At 45.1% G+C, this 17,695-nt stretch overlaps 1 long non-coding RNA gene across 1 annotated transcript; it reads right to left on the reverse strand.

The window, feature by feature from the left end:
• Positions 1-10,861: 10,861 nt before the first annotated feature.
• On the reverse strand, positions 10,862-17,691 carry LOC140420577 (uncharacterized). Its single transcript, XR_011946454.1, has 3 exons — positions 17,478-17,691; positions 13,745-13,861; positions 10,862-13,288 (listed from the first exon to the last, which is right to left on the reverse strand). It is a non-coding gene; the product is annotated as an uncharacterized lncRNA (long non-coding RNA).
• Positions 17,692-17,695: the final 4 nt, after the last annotated feature.

Below are 17,695 nucleotides of genomic sequence, written 5' to 3' on the forward strand. Positions count from 1 at the left end.
GGCTTTTCCCCAGTATGAATTCGCTGATGTCTGTGCAGATGGGATTGCAGAATGAATCCCGTCCCACATTGAAAGCAGGTGAAGGGCCTCTCCCCGGTGTGACTGCGTCGATGAGCTTCCAGCTCTGATGGTGCTTTGTATCTCTTCTCACAATCCCTACATTTCCACGGTTTCTCCATGGTGCAGTTGCCCTAGTGTCTCTCCAGGTTGGACAAGCAGTTGAAGCCTTTACCATTCACATGTGGATGATTTCTCCCCGCTGTGAATGGTACGATGACTATTCAGGCTGTGAAACCGGTTAAAACTCTTTCCACAGTCAGTGCACTGGAACACACTCACTCAGGTGCTTGTGGGTCTCAGTGCTTTCCAGTCACACGGATGTTTAAAATATTTTGAAGTAGACAAACAGTTCTCCTTCCAGATTATAAGGCTGTTGATAGTCACAAACCTAATAATTGAGTGACTGTGAGATCTGGACTTTTGGTTTGAGATGTCTGTCTGTAATTCCTCCTTTTCTAATATCCTGTAAGTGGAATTCACAACAGACATCACATTTAGTACAGGGCAGAAATTCAGAACAGACAATTTTAGTTTCTATGAAACATTCTTTCCTCTCTCATTCCCCAAAAGCTGTAAATCTCCATCCCACATACTCTCCCTCCATTCTCATTCTGCTGTATCTAATATTCACACTCCCAATTCTCCTGAAGATGCTGATCCAGGCTGATCAACCCATCCACGCCGACCACGTCATCTCTCGGACTGAGAGGCTCATAAGAAATAGGAGCTGCAATCGGCCATTCATCCCTTTGGACCAGCTCAGCCATTCAATGAGATTGTTGGCCGATGTACATAAACACCATTTTCCCGCACTATGCCCCATATCCCTTGATATCTTTAACATCTAGAAACCTATCAATCTCTATCTTGCAAATCCTTAATGACTGAGGCGCCACACTCTTCTGGGGTAGAGAATTCTTAATTTTCCTGCCTATTCCCCATAACCCTCGACTCACTTGTCAAACGGAAATTGGTAGAACTCAACCTTGAAAATATTCAATTCCACTGATCCCAGTAGAAGAGAAATCCAGAGAGTAACAACCCTCCGAGGAAAGAGATGATTGGAAATATATAATGTAGCGACAGTACAATATATGTATTTTTAAAAAATTAAATTCAGAGTACCCGATTAATTTCTTTTCCAATCAAGGGGCAATTTAACGTGGCCAATTCACCTATCCTGTACATCTTTCTGGGTTTATGGGGGTGAGACCCACGCAGACAAGGGAGAATGTGCAAACTCCACACGGACAGTGACCCAGGGCTGGGACCGAACCCGGGTCGCCAATGTCGTAATGCAGCAGTGCTAACCACTGCACCACCATGCTGCCCTCTACAGTACAATATTACACAACTAGAAATAATATTAAATGCACTTTATTACAGAACCATCAATATATCTAATCTGTATTATATAACACTAGACATATCTTGTCATATTCATTTAATTTCATTTCATATCTCTGTCCGATATTAATTTACTGTCCCTTTAAATGTCTGCCATCTCCTGGAGAAACCAACCCTTTAATTGTGAACATTAGGAAAGAGACCATCCTTTTAGCCAGACAAATAAATGTGTGAAGCTGAGGGAGCAAAGGATGTCAATGTCTTTAAGCCATGATGTGGAGATGCCGGCGTTGGACTGGGGTGAGCACAGTACGAAGTCTTACAACACCAGGTTAAAGTCCAACAGGTTTGTTTCGATGTCACTAGCTTTCGGAGCGCTGCTCCTTCCTCAGGTGAATGAAGAGGTCTGTTCCAGAAACACATATATAGACAAATTCAAAGATGCCAGACAATGCTTGGAATGCGAGCATTAGCAGGTGATTAAATCTTTACAGATCCAGAGATGGGGTAACCCCAGGTTAAAGAGGTGTGAATTGTACCAAGCCAGGACAGTTGGTAGGATTTTGCAGGCCAGATGGTGGGGGATGAATGTAATGCGACATGAATCCCAGGTCCCGGTTGCGGCCGCACTCATGTGTGCGGAACTTGGCTATAAGTTTCTGCTCGGCGATTCTGCGTTGTCGCGGGTCCTGAAGGCCGCCTTGGAGAATGCTTACCCGGAGATCAGAGGCTGAATGCCCTTGACTGCTGAAGTGTTCCCCGACTGGAAGGGAACATTCCTGCCTGGTGATTGTTGCGCGATGTTCGTTCATTCGTTGTCGCAGCGTCTGCATGGTCTCGCCAATGTACCACGCTTCGGGACATCCTTTCCTGCAGCGTATGAGGTAGACAACGTTGGCCGAGTTGCACGAGTATGTACCGCGTACCTGGTGGGTGGTGTTCTCACGTGTAATAGTGGTATTCATGTCGATGATCTGGCACGTCTTGCAGAGATTGCCATGACAGGGTTGTGTGGTGTCGTGGTCACTGTTCTGAAGACTGGGTAGTTTGCTGCAAACAATGGTTCGTTTGAGGTTGCGCGGTTGTTTGAAGGCAAGTAGTGGGGGTGTGGGGATGACCTTGGCAAGATGTTCATCGTCATCAATGACGTGTTGAAGGCTGTGAAGAAGATGACGTAGTTTCTCCGCTCCGGGGAAGTACTGGACGACGAAGGGTATTCTGTCGGTTGTGTCCCATGTTTGTCCGCATTGGAGATCTCTACTGCCTCCCGAAAATACATAAGGCCAACACACCAGGCCACCCTATCGTTTCAGACAATGGGACCCTGTGTGAGAACCTCTCTGGCTACATCGAGGGCATCTTGAAACACATCGTACAAGGTACACCCAGCTTCTGTCGCGACACGACGGACTTCCTACAGAAACTCAGCACCCATGGACCAGTTGAACCAGGAACATTCCTCGTCACAATGGACGTCTCGGCACTCTACACCAGCATCCCCCATGACGACGGCATTGCTGCAACAGCCTCAGTACTGAAGACCGACAACTGCCAATCTCCAGACGCAATTCTGCAACTCATCCGCTTCATTCTGGATCACAACGTCTTCACCTTCGACAACAAGTTCTTCATCCAGACGCACGGAACAGCCATGGGGACCAAATTCGCACCCCAATACGCCAACATCTTCATGCACAAGTTTGAACAGGACCTACTCACCGCACAGGACCTTCAACCGATGTTATACACCAGATACATCGATGACATTTTTTTCCTTTGGACCCACGGCGAAGAATCACTGAAACGACTACACGATGACATTAATAAGTTCCATCCAACCATCAGACTCACCATGGACTACTCTCCAAAATCAGTTGCATTCTTGGACACACTCGTCTCCATCAAGGACGGTCACCTCAGCACTTCGCTTTACCGCAAACCTACGGATAACCTCATGATGCTCCACTTCTCCAGTTTCCATCCTAAACACATTAAAGAAGCCATCCCCTATGGACAAGCGCTCCGTATACACAGGATCTGCTCAGACGAGGAGGAGCGTAACAGACATCTACAGACGTTGAAAGATGCCCTCGTACGAACGGGATATGGCACTCGACTCATCGATCGACAGTTCCAACGCGCCACAGCGAAAAACCGGACCGACCTCCTCAGAAGACAAACATGGGACACAACCGACAGAATACCCTTCGTCGTCCAGTACTTCCCCGGAGCGGAGAAACTACGTCATCTTCTTCACAGCCTTCAACACGTCATTGATGACGATGAACATCTTGCCAAGGTCATCCCCACACCCCCGCTACTTACCTTCAAACAACCGCGCAACCTCAAACGAACCATTGTTTGCAGCAAACTACCCAGTCTTCAGAACAGTGACCACGACACCACACAACCCTGTCATGGCAATCTCTGCAAGACGTGCCAGATCATCGACATGGATACCACTATTACACGTGAGAACACCACCCACCAGGTACGCGGTACATACTCGTGCGACTCGGCCAACGTTGTCTACCTCATACGCTGCAGGAAAGGATGTCCCGAAGCGTAGTACATTGGCGAGACCATGCAGACGCTGCGACAACAAATGAACGGACATCGCGCAACAATCACCAGGCAGGAATGTTCCCTTCCAGTCGGGAAACACTTCAGCAGTCAAGGGCATTCAGCCTCTGATCTCCGGGTAAGCATTCTCCAAGGCGGCCTTCAGGACCCGCGACAACGCAGAATCGCCGAGCAGAAACTTATAGCCAAGTTCCGCACACATGAGTGCGGCCGCAACCGGGACCTGGGATTCATGTCGCATTACATTCATCCCCCACCATCTGGCCTGGGCTTGTGAAATCCTACCAACTGTCCTGGCTTGGTACAATTCACACCTCTTTAACCTGGGGTTACCCCATCTCTGGATCTGCAAAGATTTAATCACCTGCTAATGGTCGCATTCCTAGCATTGTTTGGCATCTTTGAATTTGTCTATATATGTGTTTCTGGAACAGACCTCTTCATTCACCTGAGGAAGGAGCAGCGCTCCGAAAGCTAGTGACATCGAAACAAACCTGTCGGACTTTAACCTGGTGTTGTAAGACTTCGTAATGTCTTTAAGGGAGAGAGACCTGGGCCAAGCTTTGCAGAGTCTGCACCCTCCCTGGATTCACTTCCTTTCCCTTCAGTTGCTGCAAGTCACCAATTGAAGGTGGGAATGAGAAAATAAATGGAACGGGGGAGAAAAGGAAGTGTTTTACTCACAGATGTTTGGAGACAGGAGACAGTTTCCGTCTGTGAAACGCAATTTTCATTCATACAAATCCCGCGCACTGATTGGCTGGAGGACCAGAGTCCTTCCGATCCACCAATTGTTCCCATTGGTCAACACCTCAGCAGGAAGGTCAGGTTGTTGACTCTTCTCCGCACATGCGCAGTCCCGGGCCGCCCGCACGGCGGATAGAACCGTTTCTCGAGTGCGAGGAATTGTGGGAGCCGTGACCGCCATTACTCATCTGGAGCCCAGTCTCCAAACTCCTGGGACTGGGATGAAAAGTGGGGCAGCGGGAGGGAGCAGTGACCCAACCCTGACACAAAATCACTAGATTTGACTGTGACGTCTCCCTTTGCAGAACAGTTTGTTAACTTCAGGGTGTAAAGATTGAGACACCTGGGTGACATATTGGGGAGGGAATAGGTGAATGTGAACTGAACCCGAGAGCCAGCACCTTCAGGGAAGGAGAATTGGGAGAAAAGTAGGAGGAGGATAGTGGGATGAAGTAGTGTTACAACAGGTAGGGAGGAGGTAGAGATTGGGGACACAGATTTATTGTTTGAGACGAAGATTGATTCTGCTGTTGTTGCTGTACCAAACCTTATTGGTGCTGAAGATTGGGGCCTATTTTTGCTGATGTTAGAGACCCCTGGAACTGAGATGGAATTTAAAATTCTGGATTTAGGTCAAATGAACCAAATTTGAATTGCACATCCTGTGTCATGTCCTTCGTGTAGTTCAGTTGGGTCTGCTGCTTGCTGGGTGATCAGTGCCTTTTTAAGAACTGCTGCCTGTGATCTCTCCACATTCATTGAGGGACTCTCAGCTGCAATTATTTTACAATAAAACAGTTCACTTTCAGCATTGCACCCAAACAAATCCATTGGTGTGAAATCAACAATTCCAAGTCTGAAATGTTCCACTGATTGAAATGACATAGAATGGACATCAAATAAACATGCCATAAGGTCCACCTGGTCTGTGATGGTTTTGATGCTCCACATGTTTCCTCCCAGTCTTCTTCACCTTCACTGTCAGTCAGGCTCAGTGGATAACACTCCTGCCTCTGAGTTCCAAAGGTGCTGGGTTAATTTCTCAATCAGGACTGGAGAACAAACTCCACGGCTGCCCTCAAGTGCAGTGCTGAGGGAGTGCTGCTCTTTTGGAGGTGCCATCTTTCAAATAATGTGTGAAACTGTGGTTCCATTTTCATCCTTTGGTGAATATAAAATATCCCACATCATTCTTTTTGAAGAAGAGCAGGGGAATTAATCTCGGTGTCCTGGTCAATATATATCCCTCAATCAACATCACTAAAACAGATCGTTATTATCCTATTGCTGTTTGTGGGATTTTGTTAACTGTGAATAGGTTGTAGGGAGTCTACAAACAGATACAAACAGGTTAAGTGAGTGGGCAACAATTTGCAGGATGGAATATAATGTGGGGAAGCTTGACTGTGTTCACTTTGACAAGAAGAATAGAGAAACACAATTCTATTTAAATGGAGAGCGATTTCAATACTCAGTGTTACAGAGGGATCTGGGTGTCCTGGTACAGGAATCACAAAATGTTAACATGAAGGTACATTAAGTGATTAGGAAAACAACTGGAATATTAGTGTTCCCACAAGGGGAATGAAAGTTACAGCTGTGCAGGTCCTTGGTGAGACCACATCTGGAATATTGTGCACTAGTTCTTCACTTTTTTTGAAACACAAAAATATAATTGTGTTAACAGCAGTTCAGAGAAGGTTCACTCGACTCATTCTCAGGATGAAGGGCTTCTCTTATGCAGAAAGATGGACCATGTTAGGTCCTTAGTCACTGAAGTTCAGAGGAAGGAGTGGTAATATTATAGAAACATTTACAATCCTGACTGAGGTGATTTAATAGGGTGGAAATTAGGCAGATGTTTCCAAATATGAGAGAGACTAGAACCAGGGGACACAGTTTATCAATATGAGGACCACCATTCAGACGGAGATTGAGGAGAATGTTTTTCTCATAGAGGGTGTTTAGTCTGTGGAATTCTCTTCCCCAGAGAACAGTGGGGGCTGGGTCATTGAATATATTCAGGGCAAAGTTGGACAGAGGAGACAAGGGTTATGGGGGTGAGACAGGAAAGTGGAGTTGAGATCACAGCCAGATTAGCAATGATCTTATAGAATTGGGCAGCAGGTTCAAAGAGCTGAAGGGCATACTCCTGTTCCTATGTTCCTATCTTGTTTTGCCTAAATTTGCTGCCACGTTTCCTACACAACAGTGACTTTAATGCACCACGAAATAGAAAGTGCATGTCAGAAAGGCAAGGTCACAGTGATCATGGGGGACTTCAATATGCAGGTGGACTGGGTAAATAATGCTGCCAGTGGACCCAAGGAAAGGGAATTCATTGAATGTTTACAGGAGGGCTTTTTGGAACAGCTTGTGATGGAGCCCACGAGGGAACAGGCCATTCTGGACTTAGTGTTATGTAATGAGCCAGACTTGATTAAAGATCTTAAAGTAAGGGAGCACTTAGGAGGCAGTGATCATAATATGGTCGAATTCAATCTCCAATTTGAAAGAAAGAAGGTAGAATCAGATGTAAAGGTGTTACAGTTAAACTACAGGGGCATGAGGGAGGAACTGACGAAAATCAACTGGGAGCAGAGCCTCGTGGGAAAGACAGTAGAACAGCAATGGCAGGAGTTTCTGGGAGTAATTGAGGACACAGTACAGAGGTTCATCCCAAAGAAAAGAAAGGTTATCAGAGGGGGGATTAGGCAGCCATGGCTGACAAAGGAAGTTAGGGAATGCATCAAAGCAAAAGAGAAAGCCTATGATGTGGCAAAGAGTAGTGGGAAGTCAGAAGATTGGGAAGGCTACAAAAACAATCAGAGGATAACAAAGAGAGAAATAAGGAAAGAGAGGATCAAATATGAAGGTAGGCACGCCAGTAAGATTAGGAATGATAGTAAAAGTTTCTTTAAATACATTAAAAACAAACGGGAGGCAAAAGTTGACATTGGGCCGCTCCAAAATGACGCTGGTAATTTTGTGATGGGAGACAAGGAAATAGCTGAGGAACTGAATAAGTACTTTGCGTCAGTCTTCACAGTAGAAGACATGAGTAATATCCCAACAATTATGGAGAGTCAGGGGGCAGAGTTGAATATGGTAGCCATCACAAAGGAGAAAGTGCTCGAGAAACTAAGAGGTCTAAAAATTGATAAATCCCCGGGCCCAGATGGGCTACATCCTAGAGTTCGAAAGGAGATAGCTGAAGAAATAGTGGAGGCGTTAGTTATGATCTTTCAAAAGTCACTGGAGTCAGGGAAAGTCCCAGAGGATTGGAAAATCGCTGTTGTAACCCCCCTGTTCAAGAAGGGAACAAGGAAAAAGATGGAAAATTATAGGCCAATTAGCCTAACCTCGGTTGTTGGCAAGATTCTAGAATCCATTGTTAAGGATGAGATTTCTAAATTCTTGGAAGTGCAGGGTCGGATTAGGGCAAGTCAGCATGGATTTAGTAAGGGGAGGTCATGCCTGACAAACCTGTTAGAGTTCTTTGAAGAGATAACAAATAGGTTAGACCAAGGAGAGCCAATGGATGTTATCTATCTTGACTTCCAAAAGGCCTTTGATAAGGTGCCTCACGGGAGACTGCTGAGTAAAATAAGGGCCCATGGTATTCGAGGCAAGGTACTAACATGGATTGACGATTGTCTGTCAGGCAGAAGGCAAAGAGTTGGGATAAAAGGTTCTTTTTCGGAATGGCAACCGGTGACGAGTGGTGTCCCGCAGGGTTCAGTGTTGGGGCCACAGCTGTTCTCTTTATATATTAACGATCTAGATGACGGGACTGGGGGCATTCTGGCTAAGTTTGCCGATGACACAAAGATAGGTGGAGGGGCAGGTAGTATGGAGGAGGTGGGGAGGCTGCGGAAAGATTTAGACAGTTTAGGAGAGTGGTCCAAGAAATGGCTGATGAAATTCAACGTGGGCAAGTGCGAGGTCTTGCACTTTGGAAAAAAGAATAGAGGCATGGACTATTTTCTAAACGGTGACAAAATTCATAATGCTGAAGTGCAAAGGGACTTGGGAGACCTAGTCCAGGATTCTCTAAAAGTAAACTTGCAGGTTGAGTCCGTAATTAAGAAAGCAAATGCAATGTTGTCATTCATCTCAAGAGGCTTGGAATATAAAAGCAGGGATGTACTTCTGAAGCTTTATAAAGCATTAGTTAGGCCCCATTTAGAATACGGTGAGCAATTTTGGGCCCCACACCTCAGGAAGGACATACTGGCACTGGAGCGGGTCCAGCGGAGATTCACACAGATGATCCCAGGAATGGTAGGCCTAACATACGATGAACGTCTGAGGATACTGGGATTATATTCTTGGAGTTTAGGAGGTTGAGGGGAGATCTAATAGAAACTTACAAGATAATGAATGGCTTAGATAGGGTGGACGTCGGGAAGTTGTTTCCATTAGCAGGGGAGACGAGGACCCGGGGACACAGCCTTAGAATAAAAGGGAGTCACTTTAGAACAGAGATGAGGAGACATTTCTTCAGCCAGAGAGTGGTGGGTCTGTGGAATTCATTGCCACAGAGGGCGGTGGAGGCCGGGACGTTGAGTGTCTTTAAGACAGAAGTTGATAAATTCTTGATTTCTCGAGGAATTAAGGGCTATGGAGAGAGAGCGGGTAAATGGAGTTGAAATCAGCCATGATTGAATGGTGGAGTGGACTCGATGGGCCGAATAGCCTTACTTCCACTCCTATGTCTTATGGTCTTATGGTCTTTATTTCAGAAAGTACATCATTGGCTGGAAAGTGCATCGAGAAATCCAGTGGCCCTGAAAGCTGTTATACAAGTCTAAAGCTACGTTAGAGTATCTGACACTTAAAGGTAGATGCTATTGAAGATATTTCATCACCGAGCTTATGTACAGTACAGATTATTAATTACACAAATGTGTTAATGAGGTGAAGTCTAACAGCCAATTATGATAAAGTGGCTGACTCCAACTATTCTCCATGGAATCACCACTCTTTTTAGTGACTACAATGTACTGACATCACCAAACCTAAACACGTAGAGCTTCCATGCTCATCGATCCCCAAACAGGCTGAATGTGCCCTACACCCAAAGTGGGGAGTCACAGGAACAGCTAACAGAGGAGCCAAAGAGAAACCATTTGGATCCAGAACATTGTAAATATCCTTTTACTCTGGCTGTCTTTGAGCCTCAACTCATTTTCTGCCTTTTATAACCATGTTCAGTTTCATTAATAAACTTTTATCAGGAAAAATATTTGATTGTTGTTGTCTTTTCTTGATTAGACTGATGCACATTAAGGATAGCGGCTAAGAGGGGTTGACAGACTCTTTAACAGAAAGTGAGCCACTCTAAGGCAGTGTTTTTCAAACATTTTTACCTAGTACCCATTTTTACCAACCGGTCGACCTTCACGACCCACAACGGCCGAACTTTGCGACCCACATCGGCCAATCTTTGCGAGCCATGTCGGCTGACCTATGTGACCCTGGGAGTTTTAAAGGATAACTTTCCCTTTCTAACTTTGCATTGTCTATAGTGTCAGCCGTGGCTCAGTGGGCAGCTCTCTCACCTCGAGTCAGAAGGTTGTGGGATCAAATCCCAGTCCAGGGACCCGAGGACAAAAATCACATCCAACATTCCTTGTTCCAGCACTGAGGGAGTACTGCACTGTCAGAACAGCCTTCTTTCAAATAAGATGTCAAACTGAGGCCCTGTCTACCCCTCTCAGATGGATGTAAAAATATCCACAGCCACTATTTTGAAGAAGAGCAGGGGAGTTATCCCCGGTGTCCTGGTCAATATTTATCCCTCAATAAACATCACTAAAAACAGATCATCTGCTCATTATCACATTGCTGTGTGTGGGATCTTGCTGTGTGCAAATTGGCTGCCGAGTTTCTGACATTAAAACAGTGGTTACACTTCAAAATTACTTAATTGGCTGTAAAGCACTTTGGGACGTCCTGTGGTTATGAAAGACGCCGTAGAAATGCAAGTTTTTAAATTGAAGATTTATGTTATCTGATCTTGTTATCTGGAACTTAATTGATTTCAGTCATCTCCAACATACCATTTAATAAATTCACTTTGGTTCAGACAAGACTTTAATTAATTAAGGCAAAGGCAGAATTCTCTGGATAGAACATTTAAAATAAGTTTATTAAATGAAAAAGGTTTACTGAACAACTTTAAGACATTGACTTTTACAACTTCATGTGGGTGATCAGTCTGTAGAAGCGTAACCCTCTCTGGCTCCTTCTTTGACAGGAATTCTTGTGGAATTCAGCCTCGGGAGTCTGGCTCCTTCTTTGACAGTAATTTCCTTGGAACTCGGCCTCAGGAATCTTCAGTACTTGGCCAGCAAGGAAGACCTTCAGAATCCCCAAAGTGACCATTACCTCACGTCAGAGTTGGGCCTGTTGTAACATGACCATTGGTCAATTTGATCACTGGATCAATTTATTTGGATCCCCAATTACTGACACCACCTTCTCTCATTATCTCAGACAGGAATACAATAGAACTGTTTCATACTATCCCTTTATCTGATTCTACACAATCCCATTAATCATACAGTTTCAAATGTTGAGGCGAATCAGAGTTTGAAGGTCTATCTTGCCAGAACATTTATCCTCATTACACAGCAATTTAGCTTTTACATTTTTACAACTAATAAAAGTCAATTTTTTACTATAATTACTGATTCATGATTGATTCATTAGTTGTAATTCGACTGAGGACATACAACATTTCTCGTCCCAGCACTGAGTGAATGCTAAACTGTCAGAACAACCTTCTGTCAAACAAACTACTTATTACTGTACTGACTGGTGCCTAATTAATACAGTAATCTAATTTTTTTTTCTTTTAAAATAAATTTAGAATACCCAACTATTTTTTTCTAATTAAGGGGCTATTTAGCGTGGCCAATCCACCTAACCTATACATCTTTGGGTTGTAGGGGTGAAACCCACGAAGACACGGGGAGAATGTGCAAACTCCATACAGTCAGTGACCTGGGGCCGGGATCGAACCCGGGTCCTCGGGCCATCCGGCAGAAGTGCTAACCACTGTGCCACCATGCCACCCCCAGAAATGCAAACTAAATATCTTCTCACTTCCAAACACCCTATCCCTGCCCCGGGTCACTGTCTGTGGGTACTCTAAACGTATGTTAAAAAAAACTTCCAAACACCCTTTCACCCTGTGATCCTTGTGACATTTTAAACCAGGTATTTGCATCAAGGCTCAAAGAGTATCAGCCAACTGGAGGTAAAGTCGTGACACCAGACAGTCGAGCAAAATGAAACACTCTAAATCCCCATTGACCAAATGTCAGAAAGAACAAAATGCAGCCCTGGATGTAATTGTTTTTAATTTAAAGTAACCAATTCTTTTTTTTTCAAAATTGAGGGGCAATTTAGCATAGCCAATTCACCTACACTGCACATCTTTGGTTTGTGGAGGTGAGAGCCACGCAGACATGGGGAAAATGAGCAAACTCCACACAGACAGTGACCAGGGGCCGGGATCGAACCACTGTGCCACCAGCCCTTGATGTAATTGAGAACAGGAACAATAACAGCAGAATCAAACCCCTTTAATCACTTGTGAACTTGTTGGTGTCTCCGCAGGGCGGATGGATCACCGAATGCCTTCGCACAGTGAGAGCAGGTGAATGGTCTGTCCCCAGTGTGAACTCTCTGGTGTATCCGCAGGTTGGATGATTTACTGAATGCCTTCCCACACAAAGAGCAGGTAAATGGCTTCTCTCCTGTGTGGACACGTTGGTGTACCCTCAGGGTGGATGATTCACTGAATTCCTTCCCACACTGAGAGCAGGTGAATGGCCTCTCCCCAGTGTGAACTCGCCAGTGTATCTGCAAGTGGGATAAATTACTGAATCCATTCCCACACTGAGAGCAGGTAAATGGCTTCTCCCCAGTGTGAACTCGCTGGTGTGTCTGCAGGTTGGATAACTGAGTGAATCCCTTCTCACACCGAGAGCAGGTAAATGGCTTCTCCCCAGTATGAACTCGCTGGTGTTTCCGTAGGTTGGATAACTCAGTGAATCCCTTCCCGCATTGAGAGCAGGTGAACGGCCTCTCCCCAGTGTGACTGCGTCGATGAATCTCCAGCTCTGATGGGTATCTGAATCCTTTCCCACAGTCCTCACATTTCCAGTTTCTCCATGTTTTGGGTCTCCTATGTCTCTCCAGGTTGGATAATCAATTGAAGCCTCGCCCACACACAGAACACGTGTACGGTCTGTCCCTGATGTGAATGGTGTGATGGTATTTATTCAGGCTGTGTAACTGGCTAAAGCTCTTTTCACAGTCAGTGCTCTGGAACACTCTCACTCGGGTGTGTGTGTCTCGGTGCTTTTCCAGTCACACTGATGTTTAAAACCTCTGAAGCAGACAGACCAGAGAAACATTTCTCCTCCAAGTATCAAAGGCTGGTAATATTCCAGACCCGTGGAATTGAGTGACGATCAGATTTTGATGTAAAGTTTGGTTTGAGATTTCTGTCTCTAATTCCTCCTCTTCTAATATCCTGTAAAAGGAATTTACAAATGTCATCACTGTCAGTACAGAATAGAAACTCAGAACAGACAATTCTAGTTTCTCTGGAACATTCTTTCCTCTCATTCCCCAAAAGCTGTAAATCGCCATCCCACAGACTCTCCCTCCATTCTCACTCTGCTGTATCTAATATTCACCCTCCCAATTCTCCTGAAGGTGCTGATTCAGGCTGCTTGACAGATCCATGCTCACTGCTTCCTGTGCAGGACACAATAGATTCTGCAGTCGGCCATTCGGCCCATTGAGCCTGCTCATCCATTAGAGATAATTGGCCGATCTACCTCAGCACCATTTTCCCACACTATCCCCCATATTCCTCGATATCTTCATTATCTAGAAACCCATTGACCTGAAAATATTTGATGACTCCACAATCCTCTGAGGGAGAGAATTCCCCATATTCTTGAGTGATGAAATCCCTCCTCACCTCAGCTTTCTCTCCATTTTCCTGCCGGTTCCCCATAACCCTCGACTCCCTGGTCAATCAGAAATCTGTCCAACTCAGCGGTGAATATATTCAGTGACCCCCAAACTCCACTGGTCCCTGTGGAAAAGAAATCCAGAGACTAACAACCCTCTGAGTGAAGAGATGACAGGAAATATATAACGTAGCTACAGCACAATATTTATTACACAACTGTAAGTAATAATAAATGTATTTTATCTGGATTGTTAATTGCAGGCAATAAACATTGCAAATCAGTGAGAGATTTGGTTTGCTGTCAAGGCTCAAGGGTCTAAAATCCAATCACCTCTCTCAGATGCAGGGATGAGCATGGGGTGAGAAGTCAGTGATTATTGTAAATTATCTGTGTGGGCAGCAGAGAAGGGAGCAGCTGTTTTTAGTTGCCTGCCCCAACTGCAGCTGGGTTAAGGCCCAACAGTGTAGATCACTGCTTGTCTCTCACAATGCGCTATCTTTATAGGTTTATAGCCCTACTGTAAACAGAAGTAATTGCCCCACCCGTCTATCCACCTTTAGCTGCTCATTAACTATTGAGAACTTGTTCCTCCTCAGCCATTTGTTGAATGCAGTGACCTGAGCCAGGTCTCTTATTGCTCAGTATGAACCTCCTCAGGATCCGGCCCTCTGGATTTTATCACAAGTGAGGTTTCATTTCCTCAATGTGATGGCAGAACATGATGCAAAATATAGAAAAGGAATGAGGAACTTCTGTTTCGTGGACAAACGCAAGAAGGTTGGTTTATTCTTCTTGGAGCAGGAATGATTGGGGGCGGGGGGGGGGGAGTTAATCGAAGTGTTCAATGGGCTGGATGCTCCGGTGCCCCAGTCACGTGTTTCTCAGCAGTGCGCCATTCAAGGGCGGCAGGATTCTTTCTTCCCGCTGTTTGTCGATGGGATTTCCCATTGAAGCCATCCCGGAGAATTCCGGCCATCTGAGGGAGTGAATTCTCCACCTCCCCCGTAGCGTGTTTCTTGACAGTAGGGCTCTCCATTCCCGGTGCTGGTCAATGGGATTTCCCATTATATCCATCCCATGCTGCCGGGAATACTGCAGGCGGGGATGTGCTGCCGACACAATAGAAAATCCCACCGGTGGAGAATTCACCTTAAGGTGTTTTGATGGAGTAAATAAACAGATACTGGGCTGCATTCTCCATTCGGGAGACTAAGTGCTGCCGCCGGTGTAGAATCGGGGTGCAGTGAAGAGGAGATGAAGATTTTACAGACAGATGTAGATAGACTCAGAGATTAGGCCAAACATTGGCGATGGAGTTTAATGTGGATAAGTGTGAGGTTATCCATTTTGGCCCCAGTCGCGTGTTTCAATTGTACAGGGTGTTTGTGGGACCACATCTGGAGTATTGTGTCCTGTATTTGTTTCCTTTTTGAGGAAGGATGTGGTGGCATTGGAGGCAATTCAGAGGAGGTTCACATGATTGATTTCGGGGATGAAAGGGTTGACGTACGAGGAGAGAATAAACATTTTGGGCTTATACTCATTAGAGTTTAGAAGGATGAGAGGGGATCTGATCGAGGTATATAAAATACTAAAAGGGATTGATAAAGTAAACATAGACCAAATGTTCCCCCTTGTGGGGAAATCTAGAATGAGAGGTCACAGGTGTAGTTTGAGAGGCGGTAGATTTAGAACTGAGGTGCAATCTTAGTAATTTTTGTATCCTCACTACCTACAGGTGAGGTCCCAGAGGGGTGGAGAATAGCTAATGTTGTTCCTTTGTTTAAGAAGGGGAGCAAGATTTATCCAGGAAATAACGCCAGTGGTAGGGAAATTATTGGAGAGGATTTTTCATACAGAATTTACTCTCATTTGGAAGTAAGTGGAGGTATTAGCAAATGGCAGCATGGTTTTGTGAATGGCAGGTCGTGTCTCACTAACTTGATTGAGTTTTTCGAGGAAGTGACAAAGATTATTGCTGAAGGTAGGGCAGTGGATGTTTTCCACATGGACTTCAGTAAGACCTTTGAAAAGATCCCTCATGTCAGAGTGGTACAGAAGGTGAAGTCTCCTCAGAGATAAGCTGGCAAGATGCGTACAGAAATGGCTCGGTCATAGAAGGGTAGTAGTGGAAGGGTGCTTTTCTGAATGGAGGGCTGTGACTAGTGGTGTTCTGCAGAGCCTTTGATGTTTGTAAATTTTGAGAAAAATGTAAATTTTGGAGATTTGGAGAACAATGTAACTGGTCTGATTAGTAAGTTTGCAGAAGACACAAAGTTTGGTGGAATTGCAGATAGTGATGAGGACTGTCAGAGATTACAGCAGGATATAGATCGGTTGGAGACTTGGTTGGAGAGATGGCAGATTGAGTTTAATCCAGACAAATGTCAGGTAATGCATTTTGGAAGGTCTAATACAGGTGGGAAATGTACAGTAAATGGGAGAACCCTTAAAGAGTATTGACAGGCAGCAGGATTTGGGTGTACAGGTCCACAGATCACTGAAAGTGGCAACGCAGGTGGATAAGGTAGTCATCGGCCGGGGCATGGAGTATAAAAATTGACAAGTCATGTTGCAGCTTTCTGAACCTTAGTTGCTGCACCTGGAATATAGTGTTCAATTCTGTTGCCACATGACTAGAGGATGTGGAGGCTTTGGAGAGGGTACAAAAGAGGTTTACCAGGATGTAACCTGGTATGGAGGGCATTAGCTATGAGGAGAGGTTGGATAAATGCGGTTTGTTCTCACTGGAATGATGAAGGTTGAGGGGCAACCTAATAGAAGTCTACAAACCTATGAGGGGCATGGACAGAAGCTTTTTCCCTTGGTGAAAGAGTCAATTACTTGGGGACTTAGGTTGAAGGCACGAGGGGCAAAGTTTCCAGGAGATGTGCGAGGGAAGCTTTTTTTTTTTTTACATAGAGGGTAGTGGGTGCCTGGAACTCTCTGCCAGAGGAGGTGCTGGTGGAAGCAGGTATGATAGTAACGTTTAAGGGGCATCTTCACAAATACGTGAATAGGATAGGAATAGAGGGATACGGAAGTGTAAAAGGTTTTAGGTTAGACGGGCAGCATGGTCAGTGCAGGCTTGGCTTGGAGGGCCGAATGGCCTGTTCCTGTCCTGTACTTTTCTTTCTTCTTTGTGACCTGAGGGTGGTGAATTTGTTGAACTCGCTGCTGCATAGTGAGGTTGAGTTTGAGTCATTAAATGGTTTAAAGGAGATAGACATATTTCTGATTTTAAAAACAGGTTTAAGGGATATGGGAACAGGTAGGGAGGTGGATTTGCGAGCAGGAAGAAATCAGCCATGGTCTGGTTGAATGGCGGAGCAGGCTTGAGGGGCCGAATTGCCTACTTCTGCTCTGAATTCCTATGTTCCTATATTACAGAACCATAAATAATATATCCAATCTGTACCATATAAGAACAGTAGACATATTTCTGTCCTATATTAATTTACCATCTCCTTAAATGTCAGCCATCTCCTGGGGAAACCTGCCCTTTAATTGTGAACATTAGGAAAGAGACCATCCTTTAGCCAGACAAATAAATGTGTCAAGCTGAGGGAGGAAAGGATGTCAATGTCTTTAAGCGAGAGAGAGACCTGGGCCAACCTTTGCAGAATCTGAACCTTCCCTGGATTCATTTCCTTTCCCTTCAGTTGCTGCAAGTCACCAATTGAAGGTCAGAATGAGAAAAGAAATGGAAAGGGGGAGAAAAGAAAGTGTTTTACTCACAGATGTTGGAGACAGGAGGCCGTTTCAGCCTGTGTGAAGCTCAATCTTCATTAACACAAAGCTCGTGCTTCGATTGGCTGGAGCACCAAAGTCCTTCCGGTTGTTAGCATATTCCCATTGGTCAACATCTCAGCAGGAAGTTCAAGGGACGGGTTTTCCACTGCCCATGCGCAACTTCCCCTCTCTCTCTCTCTCTCTCTCTCTCTCCCTCTCCCTCC

Source organism: Scyliorhinus torazame, chromosome 5, assembly GCF_047496885.1.
Source record: "Scyliorhinus torazame isolate Kashiwa2021f chromosome 5, sScyTor2.1, whole genome shotgun sequence".
Classification (NCBI taxonomy): Eukaryota; Metazoa; Chordata; class Chondrichthyes; order Carcharhiniformes; family Scyliorhinidae; genus Scyliorhinus; species Scyliorhinus torazame.